The following is a 12,132-nucleotide window of genomic DNA, read 5'->3' on the forward strand; positions in this document are numbered from 1 at the left end:
TCCTCAGTGCTTTAAAAGCTTATTCTAAAATGTTATTGATTAGATCCTGCCATGTTTTGAAAAAATTCTACACAGATCCTCTAAGTGAGAATTAGATTTTTTCCAGTTTCAAATAGTATATGACATCAGTTACTCACTGAGTTAATAGTGGAGAGTTCTTCCAGTTTAGCAAGATAAGTCTACGTGCCAATAGTGTAGTAAAGGCAATCACAGTTTGTTTGTCCTTCTCCACTTTAAGCCCATCTGGAAGAACACCAGACACAGCTGTTAGTGGATTAGGAGGGATTGTGACACCAAGGCTGTCTGAGAGACACTTAAAGATTTTGGTCCAGAATTAAGTTAATTTGGTGCAGGCCTAAAACATGTGGCCCAGTGAGGCTGGAGCTCGATTGCAGTGTTCACAGGTCCCTGGATACATTTTGGACAATTTTAAATGAGGCAGATATGCTCGATATAAAATTTTGAGTTGAAGAATTGTATGCTTTGCGCATATGGAGCTCGAGTGAATTCTCTGCATCGCTACCTTCCACTCCTTTTCTCATATGTTGATAGAGAGATTCTTTTCCCACTGTCCTGGATCTTTGAAAGAGAGGGACTGTAAAATGGTTTTATATATTATGGAAATGCTGTCTGAGTCCTCAAGACTAATCAATATTTTTCTGGCATAGAAGTGGGTGGGAGGTGACAAAAATTAGGCAGGTTCTGTTTAACAAAGTTTCTAATTTGAAGGTAGTGTAAGAAATGTGTTGCTGGAACTTTTTTTTTAACTTGGTTAAATTTTACTCATAACAGTTTTTCTAAAGTATTGAAATAATGTAATTTAAAAATGAAAAAAATGATAGAATGTAATTATATTTTTGTTTTCTTTATGCGATGGTCATTTGTCTTAGATGTCACATTACGTGATGTTTGCCATATAATGGTTATAGAGCCAGCTTTGCAGTCTGTACGGTATCAAAGATTATGGAAATGTGGTATACTAAACTTCAAAGAAATGATTTTCATGTTTGATCCATTGCATAGAAGTCGAATTTGAGTTTTAATTAGCTTTTTTGATTTTTGGTAATTGATCTTTTGTATTCCTGATTTTTTGGTAGTGCTTATTAGCCATCCCACCAGCACTTTAGAACAAGTTAAGCAAGATCAGGCCCAGCCAGTACTTGGGTGGACAAACATCTAGGAAAAGCTTGCCTTGCCATTGGAGGCAGTGTTGTTAAGGCTTACCCTGTGGTTTGTGTGTGGATCCCAATACCCCAGTGCAGTGACAGGGACACTGTGCTGTAAAAAATGGTGCCATCCTTCAAATGAGAGGTAAAACCAAAGTCCTGACTCTCTGTGGTTATTAAAGATTCCTGGGCATCTTTCAAATGGAGTAGGGTTTATCCTGGCTAAATTGCCCACCATGGCCTTGTCCATTCTTGCCCCTTAATTATCCCTTATCTCTTATTGGTCAACTATTTCTCTCACCACTTCATCACCTAATAGCTAATACGTGGTGAGCATATGGGTGCAAAATGGCTGTTGTTGCGTCATCCAAGTGGATGCTGCACATTGGTGGTGGCTGATATGGCTCCCCAATGTCTATATAAATTGCTTTGAATGTCCAGAAAATCACTATATAAATGTAAATGATAAAATTAATTATAATAACAGTTAGCAGTATTGCAGGCTATGTCTCATTTTCTGGTTTGTTTTCAAAACAATCTCTGCCAATTACTTTCTCTGGCATGACTCTTTTTGCTTGTAAATACCACAAAGGCTGCTTTTTGAGTTTGTGGACAGGCTTAATTTATTTTTAGACCTGTTGTTGAGTTTTATGAAGCCAGTGACATTTAACATTTATGGCCACATAACATAGAAAAGTTGACCATGTCAAAAACCATACATCATCTCAAGCTGATTCCACGCACGTGACAATCATTTCATTTGAATACAAAGGCCTGCACAGTCCTCATATCCCTATCCAGCACAGCATCTTTGAGAGGATGTAGAATGGGAGGTTTACAACATAAATGCCCTACAGAAACTAAACTCCAGGAACTAATTAATACTGTGGGCCAACATGGAGCAAAGTCCTTGGGGAAGGCTTAAAATAATCAGCCTCTTCTGCTGGCCAGATGGTGTCCTACCAGTATTAAATAGGACAAGAGGCTGTTAAGTTATAATATGTAGGTACATAATTTAGAAAAAAAACATCTGCTTGTCTAGAATAATTGTTGATAAGCGCTAACTTCAATTTAATTTACAAAAAATATTGCACCTGTCCAGGGTGCCTTGAATTTTCTTCATTTCATTCCATGCTAAATATTTAGACATTTTTTTGACAACAAACAGTTGTCATTGAATTGGTTTGAAGATGTCTACAGAGGGCACTCTACAACAAGACATTTCAGTGTGATATGCACAGTACGTGTGTGTGTGTGTACTTTTTGTAATGACTTGATGCCTCTTAGTCATTCTGTTCATGACGGCCTCTCTTTGGTGAGTCTACACAACCTTTTATAGAAATACCCAGCAGGTGACCTCCAAATGGAAAAACAGAGGCATATTAGCACTGAGTGGGTTGGCGTGTGGTCAGTGTGTATGCGACTGCAATGACTACAGTCGGTTTGAACACCAGGCAAGCACGATTTCCTCACGAAGTCTCATCTCGCACGTACTTGTTTTGTCATACGAGGTTAGCCTTTGATACAGTATTTTAAACTTTGCGCATTGTGATTTGCAAGTACAGATAAACCACAAACCTAATGTTCATAAAACTTTTTTGATAACAGATTAATACATATTGCTAAGGTAACAAGCATGGAGATTGAGAGAATTATATTGAAATATTGATTGGTTATTGGATTTTGTTGTAGACAAGTGTCATCATGATGTGCTCTTGATGTATCCCAGGAGATAAGGATGACTATAAAAATAATTTTTTGAACAAGTCAAAGTTTACTTAGTGGTTTTCAAATTGTAGACAGAGATGTACTGCTTAAATTAAATAGTGTGACCACCAGAGGGCTCTCCAGCTGCCCATGACACCAGGCACATGATTAAGCACAGCACACTTTATTTTCAGTGAGAATGCTTCCCAAACCATCCCCACAAGCAGCACACAGCACTTTCTTTTGTTCTTTTTTCTTTCTTCCCTCTTTCCACTTCCACTCCTTCCTAGCAAGCTTTTTCCTCTTCCTCCCACTTCGAATGAAGGCGAGCGGCTCCTTTTATGCTACACCTGGTAGAGCTCATTATCAAGATCTGGAATCACTCCCAGGTGAGGTGAAAACCCACACATAGCAGGGCTCTGCCGTCTCCGAAGCTCCTTCTAGCGGCCCACACAGAACCCAACAGGGCTGCATCAAACTCCAACTCCCAGCGTGCCCTGCGGGAATCCATGGTGCCACAGCCACCAGGGGGTCTGCCCTCTAGCATCCCAGGGAAGGTAATGCCTTGTGGATGCTTCCCCCGTCCTTCCATCCAGCTGGGTAATAGTCCTGACTATCCATCACAGTGCCCCTCGCTCAGCTGAACTTTGTGGGGTGAAGCATTCAGTCCCATGAGGTTTATCTCCCTCCAAGAGGACCTATCCTCATCAGCTAGTCCACAGCTTCATCCTGCAAAACATAAACAAGAAAGTAGTGGGGAGATGCTACCCAACTGCGATTTTCTGGTGTCTTCCTGCTGCAGATAAGGACAATGTCTCCAGCCATGTCCCAGTCAGCCACACTCAAAGCAACGCTGGGCCCTTCCTGGTGTCCGCAACCTATAGGATTGAAAGCAGGATGGAAACTCCTGTGTCCTCTTACGCTCAGCTGAGGTCAGTTTCTCTCTTCGCATTAACAGATCAAGGCTTTCTGTCACATGTGGACACATGGACTCATGTGTTGTACTATAAGAAGACTGGGAAATTATTTTCCAGATCTCCTTTTTGCTCTGGGGTGCAAGGAGAGTTTGGGTCTCTCTGTGGCATACAGAAAGACCCCATGCTGTCTGCACCCCTTTAGATTTGTGTATGACCACCTGAGGGGTCTCCTGCTTACAGACAGCCTGGAAGTTCTATCTGGGATGCCACTTGTGACCACCATGGTGCTGCAGCCGCCTCAAACACCCAAACACAAGCACAAGTGTTACACAACACAAATTTATTTCAGTGTGGAAACCACTTTTCCCTCACTTCCCACAACAGCATGATACAAGCGCCAAGCAGAATTCAACACAGTCCTTTCTACTCTTCTCTCTCTTTTTCCTTTCACTTCCACTCCTCCACTGTAAAGCTTCATCCGTCTTCCATTTGACTGTGGATCCCCAAGTGAAGTGAGGCGATTCCTTTTATCTTTCTCCTGGGAGTGCTCCAGGTGGCTCATTAGCCAGATATGGAATCACTCCCACATGTGGTGGATGCCGAATATAGGGCTCTGCAGCTCCCTGAACTCCCACTCCCATGAAGCCCTATGGGAATCCATGGAGCCACAGCAACCCGAGAAGGCTGCCCTCTAGTGCTTCAGGGGAGGTAGCGTCCTGTGCATATCTGCCCCACCAGTCCTTCCGGTATATCAGCCTCCCAGCTGGGCAAGAGCCACAGCCATCCGTCACAATAGGATGATATCTAACAAATCACCAGAACCAGATAACATTTATCCTTTAGTGCTTAAGGAGGTTAGTAAGTACATACTGTATAAACCCTTGACACATATTTTTAGGATGTTACTGCCCATTAGGGAAATTCCAAAGAACTGATTAATGGCAAATATTATTCAGAAAAAGGGTGATTGGACAGATCCAAGTAACTATAGGCCAGTAAGCATAATGTGAATTGCCGGTAAATCAATGGAAGGAATTATGAAGAAAAAGACAGAGCAGTACATGGCAAGAACTGGAGTTTTACTGAACAGTCAACATGTTGGAATCCTGTGAGGAAACAAAGAAAGCATACGATCAGAGAGGTTAATACAAAAATAATAATCTTCATTTTTAGAAATAGTTATAAACATGGGAGGTCTGAATTAGATATATTTTGTTTGTCCCCAGTGGGAAATTAATACTTTACAAAAGCTCAAGAGAAGAAAGATAAAAACAATATACAGTGGTACCTCGGTACCACTCGGCTTAATCCTTTCCAGATCCTTTGACTTATACCAAACAGGACGTATACCAAACAAATTATTCCCATAAGAAATAAAGGGAAAATGATTAATCCGTTCCCATGAAAAAATATCCTATTGTTATTGGCCTATTATATATTGATGGGGTTGTGCGAAATAATTTAAACAATGCTTAATACTAAAATACATAAATACAAAAGCAATTAGATGAAATAAATGAAAATTTAACCTCACTTTACGTTTTAATAAGTCTTTGTTTTTCACAATCGTAGATACCGTCGTTCTGGACATACGGTATACAGAAGCCATGTCCCGGATACGCATGCCACCTTCATACTTTTCAACAATTAATTCAAATTTAAACGAAAAAACACAAACTCACATGAAAATCCACAGAGAGTTTTAACGCGGGTTGTTCACTAAATGCTAGCAATTGGCATACTGACGCTTGTGGGCAGTCGTGGCTTTGTTTTGAGAGAGGTAAACAAGGGTAGCGCACGGTGCTCTAGCATGCGAGTCGTATTCCAAACAAAGCTACATTTTTCACATCCAAACAGGATGTATACCAAGTTGGACTTATTCCAAAGCAGACATATACCAAGGTACCACTGTATGATAAGAACTTCTGGCTTGGATAATGAAGAGCTGCTGCTGTCAACAGCAGGCTTGTAGGTGGCAGTACAATGGTGAGGCCTGTGTAGATGCACCACAGGTTTACATTTAAAGGCATTAACATTTGAATACAGCAGGTCCAGTTTGCTGTGTCCACAAAAGGATATTGCTGTTTAGAGATCTGTTCCATCCAAAGCTGTCTGGTTAAAAAAAACTAGGGTTCAGGATAACTCATCTTTATAGAGTTCACAGCAAAGTAAATTATTTCTGTTGCTTACTTTCAAAATAATCATTAACACTAGAATGATGACTGCAGTTATATTTTTGAATGGAAGAGCATTTGTTCTGTTATATTTGTACCTTTTATGAAAGTGTTTCTTTGATATTTGGAATTCAGGCTTCACACATTATAGACTTCATGTCTACATTTTGTCATTATTACTAGAACATGACAAACGTTTCTGTTTTAATGATGTGTTTACATAGATCGTTGTTGACACAGAACACACATATAGTATTTATAAAAGGTGTCATTTTGCTTGACTTCTCACTCTATACAACTCTAAGCAACTGCCACGCAGGCAAACAGACTTGAGCTGAAAATACTGTGCGCCGGTGGGGGGATGTAATACCACGCTGCTTTCTGTTTTCTGCTTATCAACACATTTAAAGGACAAAAGACGCTGATGGGAGGTGTGAAGTATTTTAAGGTGGGATGGATCTACGAGTTTTTTCATAGGCTCTGGTAATTCTAGTGTTAATAAGACGATGCCACAGTACCATGGACAAATTCAGACTGCATTTTAAAGTCTGGATTGCACATTTCAGTTGTGATTGTAATGTGGTCACTTTTTCTTATTCACATCAGCCTCCAGACCCTTTTCCTGATATTTCCATTAAATAGCATCTGAAATAGGTGGTTTACGTGGGTTCTCCACAATACCCCAAATGCCACAATACCTAAACTCACTGTAACTGGCCATAAGATGTGATAGTTTTCCATTTCTCAAGTTTGCAGTTCGTCCACAATTGAGATGAGACGAAGCTCAGGTCAGCGAATTTTAAAATCCACTTAAAAATAGTAATTTATAGAAACAAGCCAGAGGCCAAATCTTCACATTAATAGTTAATAACAATGAAAGATGTTTATCAAGGTAACAAAAAGAAATGAAAAAAGAGCTTCTCTGAAAAACGGCCATATGGAATGGTGCCTGGAATGTTGGACATCAAACTAAAAGAAGTGGGAGTTCAGGGTGTTGTTTGTAGATGGATGCAGAATTGGCTTAAACACAGGAAGCAAAGGGTGTGAGGATCCTTCTTATAATTGGCTGACGTTAAGAGTGGTGTCCCGCAGTGCTAGGGACACTTCAATTTTTAACATATATAAATGATTTGGACAGGAATATAAGTACAAAGCTGATTAAGTTTGCAGATGATACTTAGCTAAGTGAAAGGAATCTGTTTTCCTTACTAAAAACCCATCACATTCACTTTGTTCCACTGGCACCATGTTGTTAAATGTCTCATTGTGCAGGCTGCACACTATGGGTGACAGAGCTTTTAGTGTAGCAGGCCCACGGTTATGAATGCCCTCCGCTGGAGCTACATGCCTGCACCTCACTCTATGTTTCTTAATCTCTTAACTCAAAACCCATCTTTTTAATGTTGCATTTTGATAAACTTTTGTTAACTTTCTTTATTTTATGCTTTTGTTTTATTCTTTGATGTATTTTTTAATGCACAGTGTCCTTGGATATTTTGATAGATGCTTTTAAATAAATTATTATTATTGTTGCTGTTGTTGTTATTATTATTATTGTTATTAAAGTTAATGGAAGTAAAGTTAAGGTATTTCATATAGGAAGTAGAAATGTTAACTGGACATTGTTCATCACCCGGTTAATGTTGGGTAGTCTGAAACTTGAAAGTCCCTCTTGAAAGGTGACTCCTAAGGACTTGTTACTATCTACATCAATGGAGTGTTCAGAAGCAATTCAAGAAAGCTAACAGGATGTTAGGTTATATATTGTGACGTGATGCATGGAGTACAAGTCAAGGGAGGTCATGCTAAAGTTATGTAACACATATTTACAGGAGCGGACTGGGTCTCAAAACTGTCCCGTCAATGTCATGTCCAAGTGCCAGTACTCTAGTAGGCTAGTAGCTTATGCAATTCGCTGCTTTTAGCATCCACATCATCAACAATACTGTTAGTGTCAAGTTTGGCTACAGGTATGAAACAATTATTTTCAACTCGATAATCAAACTGCTCATTTGCAATAGAATAAATTATACCCGAGGTTATGATGAAAACCTCACATGATTGAAATGTTCCATTAACTTAACGATAAACTATATAAGTTCCATCCTAATATGAAAAATGACCTATCCTGTGCTTTATAACTTTATTTCATCGTACTAATAATCACAGCTGAAAACCACTAATTATCGCTCACACCGATGAGCAGAGAACAATAAAATGCATAATACATAACCTAAACTAATTCACTGGTCTACAAAAAAATATTTTTTGTTTCCTACTGGAAATTTCAGAGCAGCTCTCTATTGAGTTTTTTACACTGATTTCATATATGAAATCGGAATTAAGCTAACACATCAGATTTTTGATACACATCAAAACATTGTTTGAATGTATTTATTTTGAAAACAAACAAGAAGACGATACCAGAGATACTTTAAAACATGTTTATGTCAATTTACCTAAATATAAAAGCAAGGTCAGTGTGCTCAAAATTGTCAGAGGCAATTGCTTTTGTGCTTGTACTGCAAATTTGCCTCTCTTTCGTTGAACCAACAGTTGACACCCATCATGCTCGGAGTAAATTTTCCCTGATATCGGTTTTCCATCACCTTTGTATCTTGATGAAATCTTTCCCCATGCTCATCTCTGACATCGCTTCGATATGGTGGAAAAAAGTCGAGATGAGAATGTAAAAAATGCATCTTCAGTGACATTCTGGCTCCCATAAGCTGATATGCTTTCAGGATATTCTCCACAAACTCAGTATTATTCTTTGCTCTGTGACTACCAAGAAAATTCTGGACAACCTGCACGAATGAGGGTGCTGATTCAGTTGGCTTCAGTTTCCTTTTGAACTCATCGTATGGCATCAGTTCACAAATTTCAGGGCAAGCAAAAACACCTTCCTTAATTTTGGCTTCACTTTTCTCGAGACCAAACTTGTTTCTTAAATGCTGAAATGCATCGCCTTTACTGTCCAGTCACCCTAGTTGTGCAAGACCTGGAACATCATAATTAAAAAATGGAACGCGCTGGACGAAAATGATTTTCAGATTTGGAGTCAGCAAGTGAAATTTGTTAAAGTACAGGTGAAAGAATCCCAGTAGCAAAATGCTTGTTGACCAGTGTTATTAGTACCGAAGAATTTAAATACTAGATATGAGGTAAAATAAATTGCAATACTGTAATGTATATGCTAACTGAAATGTAGCGGTATCTAAACAGAAATCGGCAAAAGGCAATTTTGACCAAATTTTCCTCTGCAACGTTGTGTACTGACAACTAAAACAACTTGATGACGTAATACAGTATATTATATAGGACTATATACATCGCAGTACCAGACAGATAACGTTTAGTAGTTTAGAAAATTAATTTTAATGTCAAACAGTAACCAGTACATAAAATTTATTTCATGAAACAGCCGGCCCATGACCAGACCAGAGTCTGCAGCCCACTGGGCATTGCCCAAATGCCCTAATAAACCATCAGCCCCTGCATATGCACATAGTTCAAGTCTTCGTACAAAGAAAAATGACATTGCAGTGCTAGTGAAAGTCCACAGAAGATTGACTATGCTGATTGGGGGACAAAGATGTATGAGTTATGAGGAGACATTGAAGGAGCCAAACCTTTTTAGTTTAAGCCAACAGAGACATGATTAAAGTTTTTAAAATTATGAAAGGAGTTAGTACAGGGGGTTGCAGCTGTTACTTTAAAATAAATCCTTTAATTCAAAGACACAATTTGAAACATGATAAGGGCAGATTTCACACAAATTTTGAATAGTTTTTCTTCACACAGAGAGCAACAGATGCATGGAATGAAAGACCAAGTTGTGTAGTGGAGTGTAGTACTTTAGGTGCTTTCAAATGTCAACTTGATGTTAGTTTGGACAATCTTAATGAACAGGATAAAATACAACTTTTATTTTTGTTTAGCGCTCTTCACTGAGTGCAGATGCAGATTGCAGTGATCAATTCTCAGTTAAAATACAAGTATTGATTGTACTAATTACTAAATAAAGAACTGGTACACATATAAACTCAGATTTGTTAAGACACAGATAACAAGGTCATAGAGATTAAACATAAATGGAAACCAACAATATCTGTCTAATAATTAACTAATGAACTATGTCCAGTTGACAACAGTGGATATTAAAACGGTACAAGAGAAAGACAAAGTCACAGTCCTGGAGACCTCGGCCAACTAGCTGCCTACCCTCTCCTGAGTTTTCTATAGTGGAGTCTGTGCTGGCCATCCAGTCTGATGAGAGAATCATTCCATCAGATGATTCGAACACTCATTTATCAGAGATGACTTTTCCCTAAGCAGGAGAGCAGGAAAGATAAACTTTTTGGGCTGAATGCCTTGTTCTAATCACAACACCTACCATCCTTTGTCACGGATGTGCGTCTGAGGACCACCTTCTGGGCTTGTCAAAGGTAAACAGTATCCTGCCAAACGGAATATGGTGCTGTCTTTTTCCCACCTCAACATCGAGAAGACCCTCAGTGAAGGCAACTGACTCTGCCTCTTAAAATCTGATGACCCTAAAAGCCAGACAACCCCAGAAACTGATGTCTTATTTGGACCCCAGCTAAGAAAGAGTACAGAACTCCAGTACACAGACCGTTTAATAGATGAGCCAAGGAGGATATTAGTTTTGTTTTTGTTTGCAAATTGTGCCATCGTGCACTTGTTTTATTTATTTACATCTAGATAGATAGATAGATAGATAGATAGATAGATAGATAGATACTTTATTAATCCCAAGGGGAAATTCACATACTCCAGCAGCAGCATACTGATAAAAAAACAATATTAAATTAAAGAGTGATAAAAATGCAGGTAAAACAGACAATAACTTTGTATAGCAGGTTGAGGGCATGAACAGAAGGTGAACAGAGCGATCCACTTGGCATCCCAGCATTTCTCACAACTTTGACATCAATCATTCACTGACCACACCTTCTAAACTAACGCTACCTATGTAGGTGAGTCCCTTTTGGGATGGTTCACCCACTTAGCCAACACCTTTATGATGTAGCATAAAGCACTAGAAACTGCATCCTGTTGATCTCTTCTCTATTTCTGTCCACACTCTAGCCTTTGTTCCTTCTGATTAGATTAGATTAGATTTTATGTCCCCAAAGGGAAGTTAAAATTTTACAAAAGGAAACAAATACATACATCTTCTGGCTTGGATAACAAAGAGCTGCTACTGTCAATAAAGGTTTGTAGGTGGCAGTAAGATGAAGTCAGACCTTCTCTGATTGCTCCACCGTTTTATATTTAAAGAAATTAATATTTGCATAGAGTAGTGTGTATAAAAGGTACAGGCTTAGTAGGCCTTGATTCATTCTTTGAAGTCACCAGCATTAAGAATGATTCATCAAAAAGATACTGGCACAGATTGAATTGTTTCTGTGGCTAGGTCAGCCAGGATGATGATAGTTGAACATTTGTTCTCAGTTCACCACCTAATTTTTGACCCAGAGACAGAAGATGTTGTGATTCTAATATTTTTTTTCAACATGTGGTGGGTGCTGCAACGTGCTATCAGTGCATGCTCCCAACCTCAAGATCTCAATCAATACATCAATAAGTTATCCAATAAAAAGCCAGTGCATGTATGAAGAAGGTAAAATCCAATAAATGACTATAATTAATCCATTAAAATCAAAGCAGAATCGGCCTTAAAAATGCTCTTAGCAGTGCTCTTCTCTCTTTTCTTGCTCATCTCCCCCTTTCCTCGCACTCTCCTTAGCCAGTTTCCTGGAATAATCATCAGACATGAGAATCCATATAAATATTAATAACATCTGCCCTGGCCATCTTTCCGTTGGTGTCTGCTAGGGTGCACTGAGCCCAACTCCATAATCCTTATGCCTTGCTCGGCATTTATTGGATCTCCTAGGAGCCATGGGACTTCCCTGCTCTTAAACTGCACTGGCTCCCAACCTATTCTTGTCTCTCTTTTCCCCTTCACCATCATCGATTTTTCTCCTTGCTGTCCGTCCTAATCAGGATGTCCTTATCCTCTGTGGGTGCCGTTGATTTCATTATGACCTGCGGAGCGGCAATGAAGTAACTGGCTGATCACACATTCAGATGCAAGGGCGATCATCTCAATTTTCCAATGCATGCATACCCATGGAGCCT

This window comes from Polypterus senegalus, chromosome 2 (assembly GCF_016835505.1).
Source record: "Polypterus senegalus isolate Bchr_013 chromosome 2, ASM1683550v1, whole genome shotgun sequence".
Lineage (NCBI taxonomy): Eukaryota > Metazoa > Chordata > Cladistia > Polypteriformes > Polypteridae > Polypterus > Polypterus senegalus.